Raw genomic sequence first — 20,489 nt, forward strand, 5'->3', positions numbered from 1 at the left:
AAACCTAAAAGTCCAGGCATTCACTTGCTGACCTTGGTGGAGTAAAAAGTCCTTCCTGGCTCCTCTGATCAATCACACAACAAATGGGCCCCTGCTTTCTGCAAATGTCCATTTGTGAAACAACCAGCTCTGTGAGTTACATTGCCTCATTGCTGCTGCTGTTTTCTGCTAGTCAAAAGCTCAACTAATTAGCCAAGAGCTGGCTCAGGGAGCCTCCTTCCCAGAGCTCCCTTTTACCTGCCTTCCTATCATTCATTCTCCATCAGGCTCCAAAATGCAAAACAACAATATCAACAAAATAGACTTAACATCATTTTGTTAATGGAAAAGAGCACCCAAAAAATCACTTAATAAAGACACAGATGTTGAGTCAGCTGCCTGTTGATGTATAGATTTCAAAATGGGCTGCGATTTCTTTTTACTGAATGCTAATGTAAGTTTGAGCCATGAAATCATTCAAAATTATAGCAATTCCACTATTTCAACACCATGAAAAGGAGTTTGGCAGTCTGACCACCTCTTGGACTAGTTCCAAATCAAAACTGAACCCTCTCTGTAGAGTGGTCCAAATGATGTCATAACAGCCTTTCTTCCCCTTTTCTTTGCCCATTGCTGTGTCTGGGAAATGGGCTAGGAAGGTTCTTGCCTTTCACGGCAGACCTCTTTGTGGAAAAAGAGAGAGGGAGAGAGAAAAGAAAACAAAATTCAAGTTGCCGGTTGCCTTTCATTGAAATCGATTGTTCAGTATTTTTATTCATCCTTAGATTTGGTATCTTGATGAACTGCTTTGATTTTGAGTAGTGGAATAGAGCTAAATCATGGAACACTGGGACTCCCAAGCTAAGAAGTCCTTCAGCACACAATAACACGGGATAGAAATTTGTGGCATTTCCAAGGCATTCGAAAAACACTTCTCAGTGTCTGAGACACAGTTCTCTGTGCTAGAAATACAGCCACGAATAAGAAAATCATAGTCCCTGCTTTTGTGAGTATTTCCACCTAATAGGCATGCTTGTGCAAGATTCAAGTGTATACAGTGGACTAAACATTTGATGGGGTTTGAGAAGGGATAAGGAGGTATTTCAATAGCAAAAGCTAGAGTCTGGATGGACATAAGGTGAACAAAGGGAGTTGGGTAACTCTGAGGCATCCAGTCTAAGGCACCAAATAACTGCTATTAGTATCAAGGGGGAGATGGAATTTTTAAAGACTCTGGAGTGAAAGTTAATGACTTTGATTCTAGATGTATTCAGTTTAGGGAACATTATAAAATCTGGATGGAGATATCTAACTGGTAATGAAAATCCTAGACTTAAAGTCTGGGAAAGAAAGGTTTGAAAGTCTACACAACAGAATACAAACAGACATGGTAGAAACATCTGAGAATGAGCAGAAAGAAGGTAAGAAAAAGACTAGAGACACTAAATTAACCTTTGCATCCTAAAACTGCACAAAAACCCTGCACTGTTTGCATTCTATCATCCATATTTATACCACGACTCTGGTGTCCATGAAATATTATGATAAGGGCAGAGAGGAAATCTATAATTCAGTGCATTCTGTCCTCCTTAAACGAATGAAAATCAGATGAATATGCACCCCAGGAGGGAAGAGGTTGGCCAGTATTTCTGCATGGGTCAGCTATTCACCAGAGCCCTTGATGATCTGGAATCTCTCAGAGAGGCAGGTCCCAAGCTCTGTGTGCCTTTAATTAATAAGAGAGATCACAATGTTCCAGGCCCATGTTGTTTGTGAGAGAGATGCTAGACAGTTTCTGAATATATTCCAGGGAAGGGATTCATGGGAACAGATGCCTGATCCAGACATTCAGTTACTACTGCAAATCCTACAGAAAAGGTAGCTTGCTTGGGGGGAGAGTGGCATTAATCAGGAGTGTGGAAAGTGATACTGCTGTTGCAGTCTTCTGGAAAAAAATCATGATCCAAAATGAAGCAGCTCAGAAATTTATAGGTTGGTAGGCATTGAGAAACTAAAATATATTGAAAAGAAGCTTCTAAAAGAGTATACTATGCAAAGATTAAACTCCTGGTCAACTGAAATGCTATGTTGTTGTCAGGAGGCATTGGGAAAGACTTAAATCATTCAGGAAGAAGGATGCTGAGCCAAATGTATGAAGTAACTCTTAGTTTTTAAATTGTCTGATGAAGAATAATAATGTATTTACATTCAGTTGCGCTGCTCAGAGATTCTACACACAGGCTACTAATATAAAATAAATATGGTAAGTAGGATATTTAAATAAACCAATATAATGTGGGTAGGAGGCAGAAACTGGAAATACAATAGATTTGAATAAGTCAAACATCCCAAGAGGATTAATCACATGTGGATTTGGTATTAACTAGAAACAAGTATGACAAGATACTTTTAACGCATCACGGGAATGGTGTGTCTAATACACTTCTATCTCTGCAACAAGGACGTGATGGTGCCGTCATGGTACCAGGTCAGGGCACATCTGAACTATTGTTCAACTTTGAGTGTCCCACTGGAAGCCATTCAAAGGAAAACATCCATAGTAACAATAAATCAAACCATGCAACGGGAAAAAGAGGGTTAGATGCTCATGCTAAGAAAAATAAGATTTAAGGACTACAGTACTGCCAGTATAACTTTTAAAGGACTCGCACTCCTTCTTTATAACTATAAAGGAAAAGGTAGAAGTGAATTCATTCATTTAACAAATACTTCTTGAGACTCTGATATGTGTGAGATGTTTGGTATATAAAGTGAATAAAAACATCTGTAATTCCTATCTTTCGGAAGTTTAGAGTATAGTATAAGAGAGAACAACTAATCAAATATCCACACATGAGTTTTACAAAAAATAAATAATAAAAATAAAAAGTATGATGGAAGGAAGCACAAGCTATAGGAAAACGTGTAAGAAAAGACTTTGACCAAACCAGGAGGATAGGAATGACTTCCACATAGAAGTGATTTCTGAAAATACTCATATGGGCTTTACCCAAAGAAAATAATTTAAAAAATCCGTCTCAGAATGGATTGTCTCTAAAGGAAGTGAGCCTTTCATCACTAGACATGATCAAATGGTGCCTGGTGGTAGATGCTGATTGCCTCATAAAGCAAGCCACCAATAGGCAGGACTCTAGTAGAAAAGTAGAGAACCCATTCAACTACGAGATGCCTGGAATTTACCATCAGGAGCTCCAAGCAATCCCAAGAAAACCTAGCCAGTGGGCTGTTAAGAGGATCATATTCAGTATTGCCCTATAGTTACAAAACCAGTCAGCATTCTTCCAAGCAACTCAAGACATGCACATACATATGGAGATACATGTACGCAGAGACGTTTATTTCTCTCTGTATCTCTCTAAAATTAAATACATGTACATATATTCTATATATTGCTATATATATTTGGCATATATACATACAGACACACATATGTAACCTATACAATGTATAAAACATACATAAAATGTTTATTTTTTATTTTTCAAATATTTTATTTATTTATTTATTTATTTATTTATTTATTTATTTATAGGTGTAGATGGACACAACAGAATGCCTTTTATTTTTATGTGGTGCTGAGGATCGAACCCTGGTCCCACCCCTGCTAGGCAAGCACCCTACCACTGAGCCACAATCCCAGCCCCTGTATAAAATGTTTCTAATCACACTAAGAAGTTAACACTATTATTTGGTCAAAGCAATGCCATAGCCCTTGCCAACCTCTCCACCTCTGTTTTTCCATGCTTGTCTTCTTTTCCTTTTCATACTCGTTAAACAGACATTCTTTTTGGTAAGGTGAAAAGACAGAGCAAGGGCTATATATACTTAATAATAATGCACTGTTGTCTTACTCCAAAGTTTTATATTTTTATAAAACATAAATTTTGGGCTGGGGATGTGGCTCAAGCGGTAGCGCGCTCGTCTGGCATGCGTGCGGCCCGGGTTCGATCCTCAGCACCACATACCAACAAAGATGTTGTGTCCGCCGAAAACTAAAAAATAAATATTAAAAATTCTCTCTCTCTCTCTCTCTCTCTCTCTCTCTCTCTCTCTCTCTCTCCTCTCCTCTCTCACTCTCTCTTTAAAAAAAAAAAATTTAAAAAAAAAAAATAAATAAAATAAAATAAAACATAAATTTTTTTGGTACCAAGGATTAAACCCAGGAGCACTCAACCATGGAGCCACTTCCCCAGCCCTTTTTTTTATTTTTCATTTTTGAGACAGGATCTCACCAAGTTGCTTACGGTCTTACTAGGTTGATGAGGCTGGCTTTGAACATGCGATCCTCCTGCCTCAGCCTCCCAAGCTCCTGGGATTACAGGCAAACACCATCATTGCTCAGCTATAAAATATTAATTTTTATCTTACTACACAGATTTCATATTTCAGAGCAGGGGGCTGCAAACATGATGCATGTACCTCTCTTATAAATAAAGAACACAGCCACACTTTTTCATTTACATACCATCAATGGCAATTGCAACAGATAATTAATGACCTCCAAGACCTAAAATATTTACTATCTGGATATAATAAAAACAAGGAAACTATCATAGACTCCTAGAGCTATATCAAAGGCACCCACTGGTCATAGGTAGGTTGATTTGAGTATCAGTGAGGATGATAACTGCAAGGGATTAAAATGGTAAATGTAATTACATTAAACCCAGAAGTTTATAATTATACTTTTAAAATGTGCTGTTTATCTTTGGAAGCTAGGAACAAACCTGCCATTATTTTGAAAACTGGCAAATCAAGGGTAAACCATTTAATCTGGCTTTTCAATGCAACCCATACACCAGGGTAACCCAAGAATTGGCAAGCATTCCTTTTTATAGAGGTTGCTATTTATAGAACTTTTCTACTTAATAAATTAAAATTATAATTTCACCATTTCACAGTTTCTAGGAAAGTAACAAACCTAGGCACTACTCATTAATGGCTCATAGCCTGATGAGAAGAGAGACAAGCCAGACCTCAGCATCTCCCAATGAAGGCTAACACCATGCAGGCAGAAACGTCTTATCCTCCCTCCCAAAAAAATCCCTCCAAACCTGAATGGTCAAGCCTCCAGGCCTAACTACCAATTTAAGGGGACAAAGAACATATTTCACGCTATCAAAGGCATGCAATCCACAGAAATATGAACCTACAAGATGAACCACTTGATCATCGCAATAAAAATAATCCCAAGAAAAGATGAGGGGGAATCTACAGAATGTGAAAAGAGATGAAGTGATGAATCAGTCTCAATGGATGTAACTTATTTCATTCTGTTCAAACACAAATCATCAGTCTATTGGAGAAATGCAATTACTAACTAGATATTTAATGACACTAAGCATTATTAATTTTTACATGTAATAAGGATCTTGTAGGCTTTTGAAAGAATCTTCCTCTAAATATATACTAAGACCATATCATATATAGGTTTATTTCAAAATCACATTTGACAGGTGGCAGTGGGTGGAGGTCTAGACGGAAAAGGTTAACCCCATGCTGACAGCTATGGAAACTAAAGGTGAGCACACTTTGATTTTTTGACTTTCTTTGCTTTTGTGTATGATGGGAAACTTTCTAAATAAAAAGCTATTGTTTTGCTCTTTATCTGAATCAAACAGAAGTGTAATGATAAGAATTAAAATTAGGGGCAGGGTTTTACCTGTGGGAAAAAATGTAGTAGTCAGCTCTAGCTTGGAAAAGGAATAATAAAGGATTTATTCTACAGGACACATAGAACATGATAAAAAAAATGCATCTATGTTTTCTTGTTGGTAACAGCAGGACTCTTGCAACTTTATCATGAGCCTTTTCCCTAAAGTCATTTGATTTGGAGACAATGCAACAGTAAGAAGAAGAATGCCAATAAGGTGAGATTGATGTAAATAAAAGCAGATTCCTTCCATTCATAAGAACGTTCACAGACTTTTGGAGAAGACAGCCAGTTTGCAAGGAAAGGACCATCCAAGAAAGGAAGAAACTGCTTTGTTTTTAAAGCCAAAGTTTTGTCTTAATTTCTAGAAATTCATAATCATGATCTCACTAAGTTCTTAATGAATGAAGGAAAGATTTTACCTTTTTCTGTACGATGTCATGTGTATAACCAAGTGGCAATAGAGGAACTTGGTACAAATTCATTCAACCAACATTTAGTAGGTATCAGGCTCTGTGCTTGACATGGGAATCACCCAACTGAATGGGTGTGTGTAGAAACACTTCTCCAGATGCTCGGGACTTTCTAGCTATGAATGCACAGGTCGAGGGGCACTTGGCTGACATTCTATTATTCTACTTATTGGCTGACTTTTCTTATCTTGCCCCTTCCAGGCAGATGGTAGAGGCTTCCTTTCAACATGGATCAACAAACCAGGCATTGCTCCGTGTCATCCAGAGAGTTTCTATACTAAGCTATATACTATATACTTAGTATATACTTATATACTAAGCTGGTTATCGCCAATGTCCATCTAAGAAGGGATGAGGGTGATTTGTTGTTGCTTCCTTTGTACCTCGTATTCCCTACGGGAACATCCATTCCCACCTCCAGGACTACTGCTTTCAGGTTTATCGATGACTCTTAAACAAATAAAATTAAATTCTTGATTTATTCTGTAGTTCTGCAACCACAGACTAAGTGGTAAATGTGGTGTATTCCACAGTGCCACACCTGATTGCCTATAAACAAGTGACAGATGGCTGTCCTACAGAGCGAGGGGAAGATGCCATCTTTACTGGTGCTCCCTCACATGGACAGACACTGAAGCACCTTCAAGGATGTCCCTTGAGCGGGTATTTTTGTTTTTCCATCAAGGCATCTCCAGTGCAAAACAAGATGCTTGACACAGAACAGCTGTTTGAGAAATCTTTGTGGAATATATTGAATGAATGAGCTGTGAGCCCAGTAAATTAGCAGTGAGTTCAATTTACAGCCTGCCTCTTCTGGAGGGACAAATACATTTTGTGTTATCACAGTCAAACTTGTGACCTCAGCCATGAACTATTTCACTGTTGCCATTTGGAGTGACATGCAAAATTCAGCTTCACTGAGTAATAATGTTTTTGTGTGCTGGTGTACATTTTATGGTACCTATCAAGATGTCATGAATTGAAATAGAAAAAAAATGTTTGAAAATTTTTAAGGGCCCCTCAGTGTTGAGTCTTGGGCTCCTGCAAAATTTGGAAGAAAACAAATTTATTTGGATGCTATCCAGAATAAGGCAAGAGCCTCACTGTACATAGAAAATACAATTTTGGGGTAGCAATATACACTAGGTAGAAAACAGACTAAGATTTAGGAATAGAGAATTCTGAGGTCAAATACTTACTTTGAAAAAAAAGAGTTTGGGGGATTTTTTGTTTGTTTTTTAGTGTTTCAGATGTTAGAGTATGTCTTTATTCTTTTTTATTTGAAAAAGAATTTTTCAAGTAGTTTATGAAGGATTGTCTGATTTCTTTCTCCTAAAGCAATTTATTTGTTTGCCAGGTTTTAAACAGGCTCTGGAGTATTTGGAACAACAGAGATCTGAGAATCTCAATATCCAGTTATCAAATTCAGAGCACCATTTCAATAAAATTGATTCCTGAGAACATTCTTGAGTTTCCTTCCTCTCCCCACTTCCTTTCAAGATATTAGTTACCCTGAAATCTGACACATATTTGGATTTAGGATTTATTCTCCAAAATGAAACAATTTCAAGGAAATATAATCAGTATATTTGTAATTGTAAAATTAGAAACTTAAAACAATTAAATGCTTCTAATAAGACCAAATTCTCCTGGAGTCATGAGAAAATAAACTTTTAATTATGTTTGCCTAATTTTAAATCTTTTAATGATTGAAGCAAACATTGAGTATGCTAGACTTCCCATAAATTTAATCTTACCAAATTTCTCTATTTATTTTAGTTAATTTGGGATACAACTCTAATTGAGATTGTTGAAATAAATTTCTTTATCTGATTAAATGTTTTTCTCCATGTCCTCCAATCGGGAACTCAAGCTTTTGTTTGTAATTCCTAAGTAATAATTTTTAACATGAAAAGCCTCTCATTGTTAAACTTAAGATCCCAAATCTGATGCTTCTGGGGGAAAATAGATTACCAAGGTCAGGATTTTCTTATAAAGTCTATGAATTAAAATCTCCAGTAAACTGATCTAGGAGAATCCAATCTGTTTGGGAGAACACATTTGTCAGGCATGAGCTTTGGGTTAACTTTGTTTTACTGATTTAAAATAAAAGAGTCTTTTCGGCCATAATTAAAGTATTTTAAGCAGCTGCATGACTTTGTTCTTCAGTGCTCAAAGGGGTTTGTTTTTGCTATAAATATGTAAACTTATCAAAGGAAATAAATGAGCTTTATGTGCATGCTAGGTCTATTAGCTCATTAGGGACAGGAATTTAGCAACTACAACCAATAAGGGAAATAAACCAAGTGGCTCCCTGGTGCCCCAGATGCCTCAGTAGCTCCAAGGGGTTTCTCCAGGGGGCCATTATTTTTTTCACTAGAGAGAAGGGATAAATTGCTCATTATTATGGGAGTATTAATTTCTTGACAATGAAACACTTTTGCTCCCTGTTTATTGGCAAGATGAGAACAGAAAAGTGTGCCTATGGCCTCTAAAGACCCTGGAACGTCTCATATAAACAAGAACTTGCCTTTGGAACTGTCCATATAACTCACCTGATGAAAATGTTCTCATAAGGTGACCTCTCAGCACCACACTGGCCTGTGTTCCTGGGCCTCCTGAGGTCGCCCTCTCAGTGGCTTCTCTGCAGCACCTTGGTGTCCTGGTGCTTACCAGTTCTGTTCTCATCTCCTTCTGGCTCTTCCCTGCCTCCCAGACCTCCCCTCACACAGATTCTCATCCCCCACCACCCAGAAAAGCAAGCACACCCATACATTGCATACCCAGAAAATGCCCCTGCTCTGTTTTATAATTGTACCTCCTAGATGACTCAGGAAAGCCTTCAGATGAACCAACAGTGAAGACAAACAGCCTATCAGAGTCAGTATGGTCCCATTGCAAAGTGCCCAGAAGTAGAATTAAAGATGAAAATTATATTCCAGCTCTGAGGCTGAATACTGGGATCAGCCTTGCAGGTAAAAATCAATGTCCTCTGGGTCTCAGGATCCTCATAGGTTCGTTGAAGAATATGCAGTACATAATCTCCAAATTGTTTTTAGTGTAAATATGATCTTAATTCATACTAAGGTATTTGGGGCTGCTTAGGGCTGGTCATGTCCCCTGTCCTTAACCCTGGGGAATATTTATTTAACAACAGCCTTTAACACTTTGCTATCTTTCATCCTCATCATAAAATTTATCCATAAAAATATAAAGGATTCTATGGAGGACTTCAAAGCATTTCAGATATCATATCTCCCTGGCTGCATTCTTTTCCTAGGAATAGCATCTCCTTTTCTACAAGCAAGGGATGGGCCTGAAATCACTGTGCTAATTCTTGAATCAATTCTAAAATTCCTTTTTAAATGAATGTTGACTATCTTGTGCCTTTCTTTTCAAGGATAGATATTTTAGAAAGTAGTAGAAACCCTTGAGGAGAATTCTGGGGCCATAATGACCAAAGAAATGGGAACTGGCATAATATTTGTATGGAAATTTTGTCAAGAGGGAACACCACAGTATTTCTAAAAACAAATTACGGAAGTTGGAAGCTGAAACATTTAAGAATTCTCTAGAACACTTCAGTGCATTGGAAATTAAGTGATGAAAAATTAAACAAGCTACATTCACATAACAAAATGTGGTTTAAAATGCCTACTTTCTTTGGCATTTGTAAAAGTGGAAATTTTTATCATTATTATATAAACTCATTTTATATACTTTATGAACTAATTAAAGTCCATCCATAACTTTTGAGTGAGTCACTCTCTTGTAATTAGATACAGAAATATTCATTGAAAAAGACAGATATCCAATACAATCCAAATAATAGCAGGAACAATGAATATTTAAATCACCAAGAAATGGTATTTTCCTCTTGATGGACTCAAATGTCTTTTATCATATGCATTCATCCTGCCTCCATTGGGAGTTTCTTAAGACAGGAACTGAGTTCTGTTTCGTTTGCATCCCTGTATGGCAGAAAAGGCAAAGGGTCCCAGTGGACAGTAAGTCCCTGGAGATCCTTATGAATCAAAGGCAAATCATCTTACCTCACAACTCCAAGGGCATTCTGAGAAGGTCCCACCCGGTGTCTAACAGAAAGTCACAGAAGTCACAATGCCAAGTTGAAGGCATGCATACACCAAGACTCTTCCCCAGTGTCACATGGACAGTCATAGCAAGAGCTTCAGATCTTGTCTAGGGACTTGAAGGACAGAAAAGAGACCCACAACTCTCCCTCACAGAATAATGTACATGGAAGACTCTTCTCACCATCCCTTGTCCCTCCTGGGTCAAGTGGACCAGAGTAAGATGAAATTTCCAGGCAGCCTTTTTTTTTTTTTTTATACCAGGGATTAAACTCAGGGGCACTTGACCACCGAGCCCCATTCCCATCCCTATTTTGTACTGTATTTAGAGATAGGATCTCAGGGAGTTGCTTAGCACCTCACTTTTGCTGAGGCTGGCTTTGAACTCACAATCCTCCTGCCTCAACCTCCAGAGCCACTGGAATTACAGGCGTGTGCCGCTATCCCTGGCTCTAGGCATTCTTAACCTGGAAGGTCCTTAGAGTTACCGGAGAGACTGGAGCCTTAAATTCAACACAATGAAGCCTGAAAATGTATGAGCGTAACCAGAACCCTAAGAACCCAAACTGCCTTTATACTGATCTATCCCCAAAATGTTTTCCATGGAGTCCTCTCTACATTACATAGAAACACATATCCACTGTTCTACCCAGCTTTTTTACTGCTGTGATTTAAAGACCATCACAATTGAATAGTTCAAGAAAATAGTTGAAGAAAAGTTTCTGTAGTGGAGGAAAAGTTTATTTAAGGGCTTACGGTTTCAGGGGTCTGGGTTCATAGCTAGCCAGCTCCATTCCTTGAGGCTCAGGTGAGGCTGAACATCATGGTAGAAGAGTGTGACAGAGGGAAGCCGCTCACATGATGATCAGAAAACAGAGAGAGAGAGACACTGCTTTCCAGATACAAAATATATACCCCACTGCCACGCCCCCAATTCCCACCTCCTCCAGCCACACCCCACCACTTCAGTTACCACTCAGTTAATCCCTATCAGGGGATTAAATCACTGATTGGGTTAAGACTCTCACAACCCAATCATCTTTCTTCTGCACCTTATTGCATTGCCTCAACATGTGAGCTCTTGGGGAATACCTCGCATCCAAACCACAACATTCACCATGCACCTGCTTGTCGACGGCATAATTGCCACAGTCCCAGCAGCACAAGAGAGTCCCATACCACTACCCTCCGCTGTATCTTAGTTTAAATTCATAGATTGAATACAGGTTCTCTACTTTCTCCCTCTGCTTCTTTTAACTGATGTAAACTGCCTCTCCTCTACCCTGGCAAGAGAATGGCACATCTTCTCTTATCTGCTGTGAATGGGCAGACTTGGGGCACTGTTCTCCTCTTCTAGTGTGGTAAGATCAATATGTATTTCCCTGTGTCCCTCCAGCCAGACGCTGGCTCCATGGCCTCAAATATCTGCCAGCCTGCTGACCACTTTTGTAGGCCAAGATGTGAGACTTTTCCACAGGTCACATAACCTCCTGGCTATACTCAGTTGTGTCTTTTCAACAGCTATGAATACAATCCTCTTTTTTTTTTTTTGACTGCTCAAAAGATGCTGGGGGGCTCCCAGCGTGGCTATATACCAGCCCCTTTCTCTGCAAGGAGAAGGAAAGAACTGGCCAATGAGGTTGTCAAGAGTCCCTGTGGCTTCATAGTATCTGGATGGAACCAGAAAGACCAGCCATGATGATCTCTTCCTCTGCATAGTTGAGATCCTCCTCTGGCTCAATAGCTGCTAGAAATGCATAGCTATTCTTTTGACTCATAAGCAAAGTTTCAGTGTTCATAAAGAATCTACAATCTCCTGTTATGTGCAAGACTACAAACACAAACACAAGAACACCTTGACCAGGTCTCTGTCCTATGATATTGCTGTGGCCAAACCCAACACTCATTGCCCACAGCTTACTTAGGATGGACTTGGATACATCTTTTACGGAAGTGAGTTGTTGAGAGTGGGGGCAATTCAAATTCAGCTGTGAAACTTCTAGAGAATGTGAGAGTCAGTAAAAAGGAAATGTCCCCTTTTCTAAAAGAAATGTACTTCAACCTTAACTTTCGATAAAGTTTGAGATTTTTAGCATCTGATTGAGGGAGGAGAAGGGTTCTCAGCTTATAAAATATTTCTTTCCTTTTTGTTCAAATAACATTGAACCTTTCAGAAGAGATGAAATTCAAGAGGCCAGATTTCATTTTCAATTCAGTCACTACATTCAGTTTTCTTGGGCTAACCAATTTATGTTTTGAAGTCTCAACCTTGCTCTAATCTATCTGAAGAATAAGGAAAAAAAATGGCTCTTATGTAACATGAATTACATCTAAGCTCAAATTCTCACAGCACTCTTAGGAAATAGGATCCCCACTTTAAGAGATGGACAAGCCAGGAACAAAAAGGTTAAGGGACACATGGAAGCCCATACAACTAAAAAAAGAAATGGTGAGCTGGGATTTGATCTCAGGGTCCAGCACCACAGTCTTTGAACCACTCCACAAAGCACTAATGAGCCCTGACTACTCTGTGTTCCACACTGAAAGGTACAAGGATTTGCCGGGAGATAAGAGAGAAGCAGTAATAAATAAATAATAATAATAATAATACGTAAGCCAAGAGAACCAGGTCCCACTGCTTCACCTTCAAAGTCCATTATGTAGTTATATTTTATAGCCCAGGTATTTCCCCCTGCCTTGTCAGGGTATCAATATATTGTTTTAAAACCCCAACTCTCTCAGCACATAATAATTGAAGCCCTAGCCAAGACTGGAACAAATTCTAGGTGCAGTGTTTTACCTTTGGATCTCCTCTTTCTGTGATGGCACAAAATAAAAATCTATCCTCAAGATATATTTGTAGACAAGTGAAGGTACATGAAATAGGAATATTCTTGAAATGTCCTCTGTTACTCCAACTCTGGCATTTCACTGACTACCCCTTGACCTCTGCTTCCTTCAGTTTCTCTCCTGCTACTCCTTTGTCCTCATTCTTCCCACTCCAGTCACCCACCACCACCTCCAAAATACCACAGTTTCCTTTAGATCCTATTCTTAGCAAGGGTTGCTTAGGCCTGTTCAGAAAAGTCTCTTCTTCTCTCCTAAGTGGTATATTAAAGACATTCTGATACCAACCCTTCAGGTAATAACATTTGTTCTCCTCATTACAGTTTAATAATGATGTGAGTGTGGAAAGAGAGAGAGAGAGAGAGAGAGAGAGAGAGAGAGAGAGAGAGAGAGAGAGAGATTGAGAGTGTAGGTTTCATGTTTCCTGAATGTTGGTGCTGCCCAGGGCTATGCCTCATTCTTCTGTTCTTATTGCTTTATACACTATGAAGGCCTCTAAAGAGACTTAACATGCCAGAGGACCCTCTGGATTGATATAGCCTATTATCAATGTGCAATCCCTTCTGTATAATGCAAATGAAAGGTCCAGAATGAACCCCTTTGTCTTAGTCAACTTTTTTGTTTCTGTGACCAGAACACCTGATAATAACAACTTACAGAAGGAAAAGGGGCTTTTTTGCTCATGATTTCAGAGGTTCAGTCCCTGGTCAGCTGGCCCATTGCTCTGAACCCAAGGTGAGGCATAACACTGTGGTGGAGAGGTGTTGTGGAGGAAAACAGCTCTAGACATGACAACCAGGAAGCAGAGAGAGTTCTACTCCCCAGGGACAAAATAGAAACCCAAAAGGCACACCCCAGTGACCTATTTCCTCCAGCTACACCCTATAATAAGCCTACAGTTGCCACCCAATACAGTAGTCCTCTCTAATTATTAATCTATAAAATGGATTAATCCACTGATTAGGATATAGCTCTCAAAGTCTAGTCAGTTCAACTCTGAACATGCCTGTGTTGTCTCACGTGTCAGATTTCAAGGATTTGCAAACCATAACACCCTTAAAGGCAGCAACGTGAAGGTGAATGAGACAAACTCTATTGCCCCTTGTTGATTGTTCATTCTAGAAACAGAAATGAACAATTATTAAACAAATGAGCCTGTAATACAAATTCAGTCAAGGAGAGTGTCATTGGGAAAACTAGAGTCAATCCAAGGGTAGAAATTGAAAGTGTAGGGGGAGGTACTCAGAATAAGATGGTCAATGGGGATGCCTCTGAGAGGGTATTTAGAGACTAGTGAAGTGAGGACATGAACCACCCATGTGTCTGGGGAACAGCATTCCAGGAAAGGGAGCAGCAATTACAAGTAAGTGTCAAGAGGACCCTGGGATGAGTATAGCAATAGAATTGAGGCCACTGGTCTTTTCAGTGCAATTGAAGGTGCAAGCTATTGACCTCCGTGCACATAATTTTTTTTGCTCTTACCTAAATGGCTTGAACATATGATTCTGTGAAGATAAACCTTTCCTTTTTTGGCCTCAGTATGAAACTTCACAGATATGTTTGTTTATATTAGTTTCTGTATTTGTTAAAATTTTTAGTAAATTTAATCTGTAATAAAAAATTATCAAAAGCAATGGTTTGAATAGTGACTGTGTTATTTCCTCAAATGATTCCATCAGCCTGTTGTCCATTCCACCTCGTTGGAGGATACTTTCTTCATGTCCATGTGGCATGAAGTATAATTTATTTAGGCGAGGCCCTTTCAGTGGTCATTTAGCATCCTTCCCAAAATATCTCCCTGTGTGTGTGATTTGTGCTCTTCTTCTGCTCCTCACTCTGCACATTCACATTTCTACCTACTGTTTTCTTTTAACAAGGTTTCCTACTTTCTGAATGTTGATGCTGCCCAGGGCTATGCCTCAGCCTTCTGTTCTTATTGCTTTATACACTATGAAGGGCTCTAAAAATCTATGCATTGATTTCCTATATGCCAACAGATAAACAAGTAGAACTTTAAATAAAAATAATACCATTTAGCACTTTCAAAAATAAAATATTTTGATATGACTTAACAAAATATTTACCATCTATACGAGAAAAACTACAAAACTCTGAACAAAGGAATCGAAGTCCATGTTCATGAATATGTCAGGATTTCAGTTTTTCCATACATGATATACAGATTCAAAGCAATCCCAGTGGAAATCCCAGCAAATTATTTTGTGTTTATCAACAAACTTGTTCTAAAGTTTATAAGGAGAGGCAAAGATTCAACACAGAAACCATGATATTGAAGGAGAAGGACCACACTGAGAAATGGACACTCCTTAACTTTAACACATCCTGTAAAGCTATACTCTCAAGACGGTGTGATGTTGGTGGAAGAACAAATAAATAAATCAATAAAACAGAATAAAGTCCAGAAATAGAATTGCCTAAATATTTGTAATTCTATTTATCTTTGGCAAAGGAGCAAAGTCAATTCAATAGGGCAAAAAATAGTATCTTCAAAAAAAATAGTATCTTCAACAAATGATGTTGAAATAACAGAGCATTGAGTACAAAGCAAAACAAACAATCAGACCTCAAACCCTTCACAAAAATTAATTCAAAATGGGTCACAGGCCTATGTTTAAAATACAAAACTAAAACTACTAGAAGATTGCACGGAGAGATTCCAGATGACTTTGGATATAGTGTCAATTTTTTAGGTATAATACCAAAGGCATATCTGTAAAATAAATTACTGATGAGTTGGACCTTATTAAAATAAAAACTTTTATTCTGCAAAAGAAAGTCTCAAGAGACTTAGAAGACAGGCCATAAACTGAAAAAATATTGTAAAAGATACAGCTGATAAAGAACGTTATACAAAGATGGAAACACAAATATTGAATGATATCACTTACATGTGGAATCTAAAATCAGAAAACTTAGAAAAACAGTATAATGGTGGTTTCTAGGGCTGGGGGTGGAGTTGGGAAAATATTGGTGAAAAAGTACAAATCTTCAGTTATAAGATGAATAAGTTATAAGAGCTAATGTACACCATAGTGCCTCTAGTTCATAATAATGTATTAAGTACTTGAAACTTGAAACTCACTAAGGGAATAGATCTTTTGTGTTCTCACTAGACACACACAAAATAACTATATCAGGTGATAATATTTTAGTTAGCTTCATTATGAGGATCATTAGACAAGACATATTTACATTGATACATCATGATGTATACCTTAAGTGAGTACTATTTTTTTTTTGTAAATGATAGCTTGGTAAAGCTGGAAAATTAAATATATATATATATATATATATATATATATATATATATATATATATACAAAGAATTTCTAAAATTCAAAAAATTTTTAAATTTTTTTAAATCTTCCAAGGAATTTAACTCATATCTCACTAAAGCATATTTATAAATGATAAATAAATATAAAAAAGAGCCTTATATCATATGGAATTGAGGAAACAAAAATTAAAACAATAACAAGTATCCCTTCATACAGAACACTGACTACACCAAATGCTGGTGAGACTGGGGAGTACTAGAAACTGTCATCCATTGGGAATGCAAAATAGTACAGCCACCTTGGAAGGCAGTGTGACAGTTTCTTAGAAAATTAAGTGTATGTTCATCATACAATCCAGCAAGCAGGTCCCTAGGAGTTTAACCAAAGGGCTTGAAAATATGTCCACACAAAAATTTCACATGGGTGTTTATAGCAATTTAATTGATTGACAAAACGTAGAAGCAACAAGATGTATTTCACTAGATGAGTGGATAAATAATCTGTAGTATATTCAGACAGTGGAATTTTTCAGCACTAAAAAGAAATCAGCTGTCAAGCAACAAAAAGACATGAAGGAAACTTAAATGCATATTACAGAATGAAAGAAAATTTGAAAAGGCTCTATATTGTGTGATTTCAATTATATAACATTCTGAAATGATAAGTCTATGGAGACAATAAGAAGATCACTGGTTGCCACAGGCTGAGCACTGAGAGGGAGGAATAGGTGGAGCACAAAGGATTTTTGCATACTGAAACCATTCTGTAGGATACTGTCATAGTGAATATATGTCATTATATATTCAGCTAAACCCATAGATATACAATACCAAGAATGAATCCTAGTGAATTTTATGAGTTGTCAGTGATTATGATGTATCAAGATAGATGTATCAAGATAAATACAATAACAACTGTACCAATCTGTCAAGGATGTTGATGATGGGGAGAGACTATGCATATATTAGGGCAGGAGGAAGCTAGAAAATCTCTACCTGCCTCTTTCTTTTTTGCAAACTTAAAACTGCTAAAAATTTTAAATCCATAAATTAAAAAAGAAAGAGAGAACTATTCACAGGTTTCAAGTAGGGGCATGACATAGTCTAATTATATTTTAGGAAGGCCAGTTTAGCTGCTGGTAGAGAGGGCATAGCACTAGAAGAAGTGAGAGGAAGCTGTTGAGAAGGTCCAAGAGTTAGGGTCTTTCTTTAGACTCCTTGTCCAGATTGCTTTGCTTTCTTGATTTGCAACTTCTGTCTATGAATATTTAACGAATATTGTATGAAACTACCTGCTATTTACAGAACTAAGCAACGTGGGACAGGTGGAGCAGGAGCTGCACCAATGAAAAGAAGAAACAAAGGGAAAATTATCAGTAGCAAAAGAGAAGCAACCTTTAGTATGTCTATGTAAAAAGAAAAAAAAATAAATTCTATGAAGTTCATCAATGAATTAGGTTAGTAACCAGTACTGCTATCTTCAAAGGAATCAACAAAATAAGAAGTTAAATTAGCTCTATTTGCTGACGATATGATTCTATACCTAGAAGATCCAAAAAAACTCCACCAGAAAACTTCTAGAACTAGTAAATGAATTCAGCAAAGTAAGATATAAAATCAGCACCGATAAATCAAAGGTATATCAGTGACAAATCCTCTGAGAAGGAAATGAGGAAAACTACCCCATTCACAATATCCTAAAAAAAAAAAATAAGATACTTGGAAATCAACTTAACAAAAGAGGTGAAAGATCTATACAATGAAAATTACAGAACCCTAAAGAGAGAAATCAAAGAAGACCGTAGAAGATGGAAACATCTACCTTACACTTGGATAGGCAGAATTAATATTATCAAATGACCATACTACCAAAAGCACTATATAGATTTAATGCAATCAATTATGATCAAAATCCCAATGGCATTCCTCATAGAAATAGAAAAAGCAATCATGAAATTCATCTGGAAAAATAAGAGACCATAATAGCTAAAGCAATCCTTAGCAGGAAGAGTGAAGCAGGTGGTATCGCTATACCAGACCTTAAACTATACTACAGAGCAATAGTAACAAAATAGTAACAGCCTGTTATTGGCACCAAAACAGGCTGGCAGACCAATGGTACAGAATAGAGGACACAGAGACTAACCCACAAAATTACAATTATCTTGTATTAGACAAAGGTGCCCAAAACATGCACTGGAGAAAAGATAGCATCATCAATAAATGGTGCTGGGAAAACTGGAAATCCATATGCATCAAAATGAAATTAAATCCCTAACTCTCACCATGCACAAAACTCAACTCAAAGTGGATCAAGGACCTAGGAATTAAACCAGAGACTCTGTGTTTAATAGAAGAAAAAGCAGGTCCTAATCTTCATCATGTGGGATTTGGCCCCAACTTCCTTAATAAGACTCCTATAGTGTAAGAATTAAAACCAAGAATCAATAAATGGGATGGAATCAAACTAAAAAGTTTCTTCTCAGTAAAAGAAACAATCTGAGAGGTGAATAGATAACCTACATCCTGGGAGCAAATTTTTACCCCTCACACATCAGATAGAGCACTAATCTCTAGGATATATAAAGAACTCAAAAAGCTAAACACCAAAAAAACAAATAACCCAATCAACAAATGGGCCAAGGACTTGAAGAGATACTTCTCAGAAGAGGATATACAATCTATCAACAAATATATGAAAAAATGCTCATCATCTCTAGGAATCAGAGAAATGCAAATCAAAACTACTCTAAGATACCATCTCACTCCAGTCAGAATGGCAGCTATTATGAAGACAAACAACACTAAGTGTTGACAAGCATGTGGGGAAAAAGGTACACTCATACCCTGCTGGTGGAACTGCAAATTTGTGCAGCAAATATGGAAAGAAGTATGGAGATTCATTGGAAAACTTGGAATGGACCCACCATTTGACCCAGTTATTCCTGTCCTCAGACTATACCCAAAGGACTTAAAAACAGCATACTACAGGGACACAGTCACATCAATATTTATAGCAGCACAATTCACAATAGCTAAACTGTGGAGCCAAACTAGATGTCTTTCAGTGGCTGAATGGATTTAAAATGTGGCATATATACACAATGGAATTTTACTCAGCATTAAAAAAGAACAAAATCATGGCATTTGCAGGTAAATGGATGGCATTAGAGAAGATAATGCTAAGTGAAGTGAGCCAATCCCCCAAAAAACAAATGCCTAATGTTTTCTCTGATATAAAGAGGTTGATTCATAGTGGGGTAAGGAGGGAAAGCCTAGGAGGAGTAGATGAATTCTAGATAGGGAAGAGGGATGGGAGGAAAAGGGAAGGGGCAGGGGATTAGCAAGGGTGGTGGAATATGATAGACATCATTATCCAAAGTACATGTATGAAGACTTGAATTGAGTGTCAACATACTTTATATACAAACAGAGATATGAACAATTGTGGTATATATGTGTATTAAGAATTGTAATCCTTTGTCTAATATAAGATAATTGTAATAAAGGCATGAATTGGCGTGAACATACTTTATATGCAGAGATATGAAAAATTATGCTCTATATGTGTAATAAAAATTGTAATGCATTCCACTGCTGTCATGTATTTAAAAAAATAAAATAATAAAAGATTTTTAAAAAAGAACAAATGAGTAAAATAGAAAAAAAAAGAGTCACAGAGGTAAACAGCAGTCCATAAGAGGAGCCAAAATCCAGAATTGCAATAATAGGCTTTCCTTAAAAACAGAGCGATCACATGGAAAAAAAGATGAAGTTGTTTTAAGGTATGCTTCAAAAACAAAGATTAACTATGAATCAAAGACTAATGGATTTGGCAATGATTTCTTGGATATGACATTAAGTTAAATACAGGCAAAAGAAGAAGAAAAAAATCAATATGGATTAACTGGAAAACATGATTTGAGTTCCTAAGGTAGTCAAATTTATACAGACAAAAAGTAGAACAGCAATTGCCAGTTGCTAAGAGGAGAATGGAATGAGAATTATTGTTTAGTGGTTGCAGAGTTCCAGTTCATAAAAATCATGAAGAGTGGTGATGGGTTTACAACAATGTGAAAATATTTAAAACCACAGAATGATAATTTAAAAAATAATAAAATGGTAAA

This window comes from Urocitellus parryii, chromosome 7, assembly GCF_045843805.1.
Source record: "Urocitellus parryii isolate mUroPar1 chromosome 7, mUroPar1.hap1, whole genome shotgun sequence".
In the NCBI taxonomy this organism is placed as follows: Eukaryota; Metazoa; Chordata; class Mammalia; order Rodentia; family Sciuridae; genus Urocitellus; species Urocitellus parryii.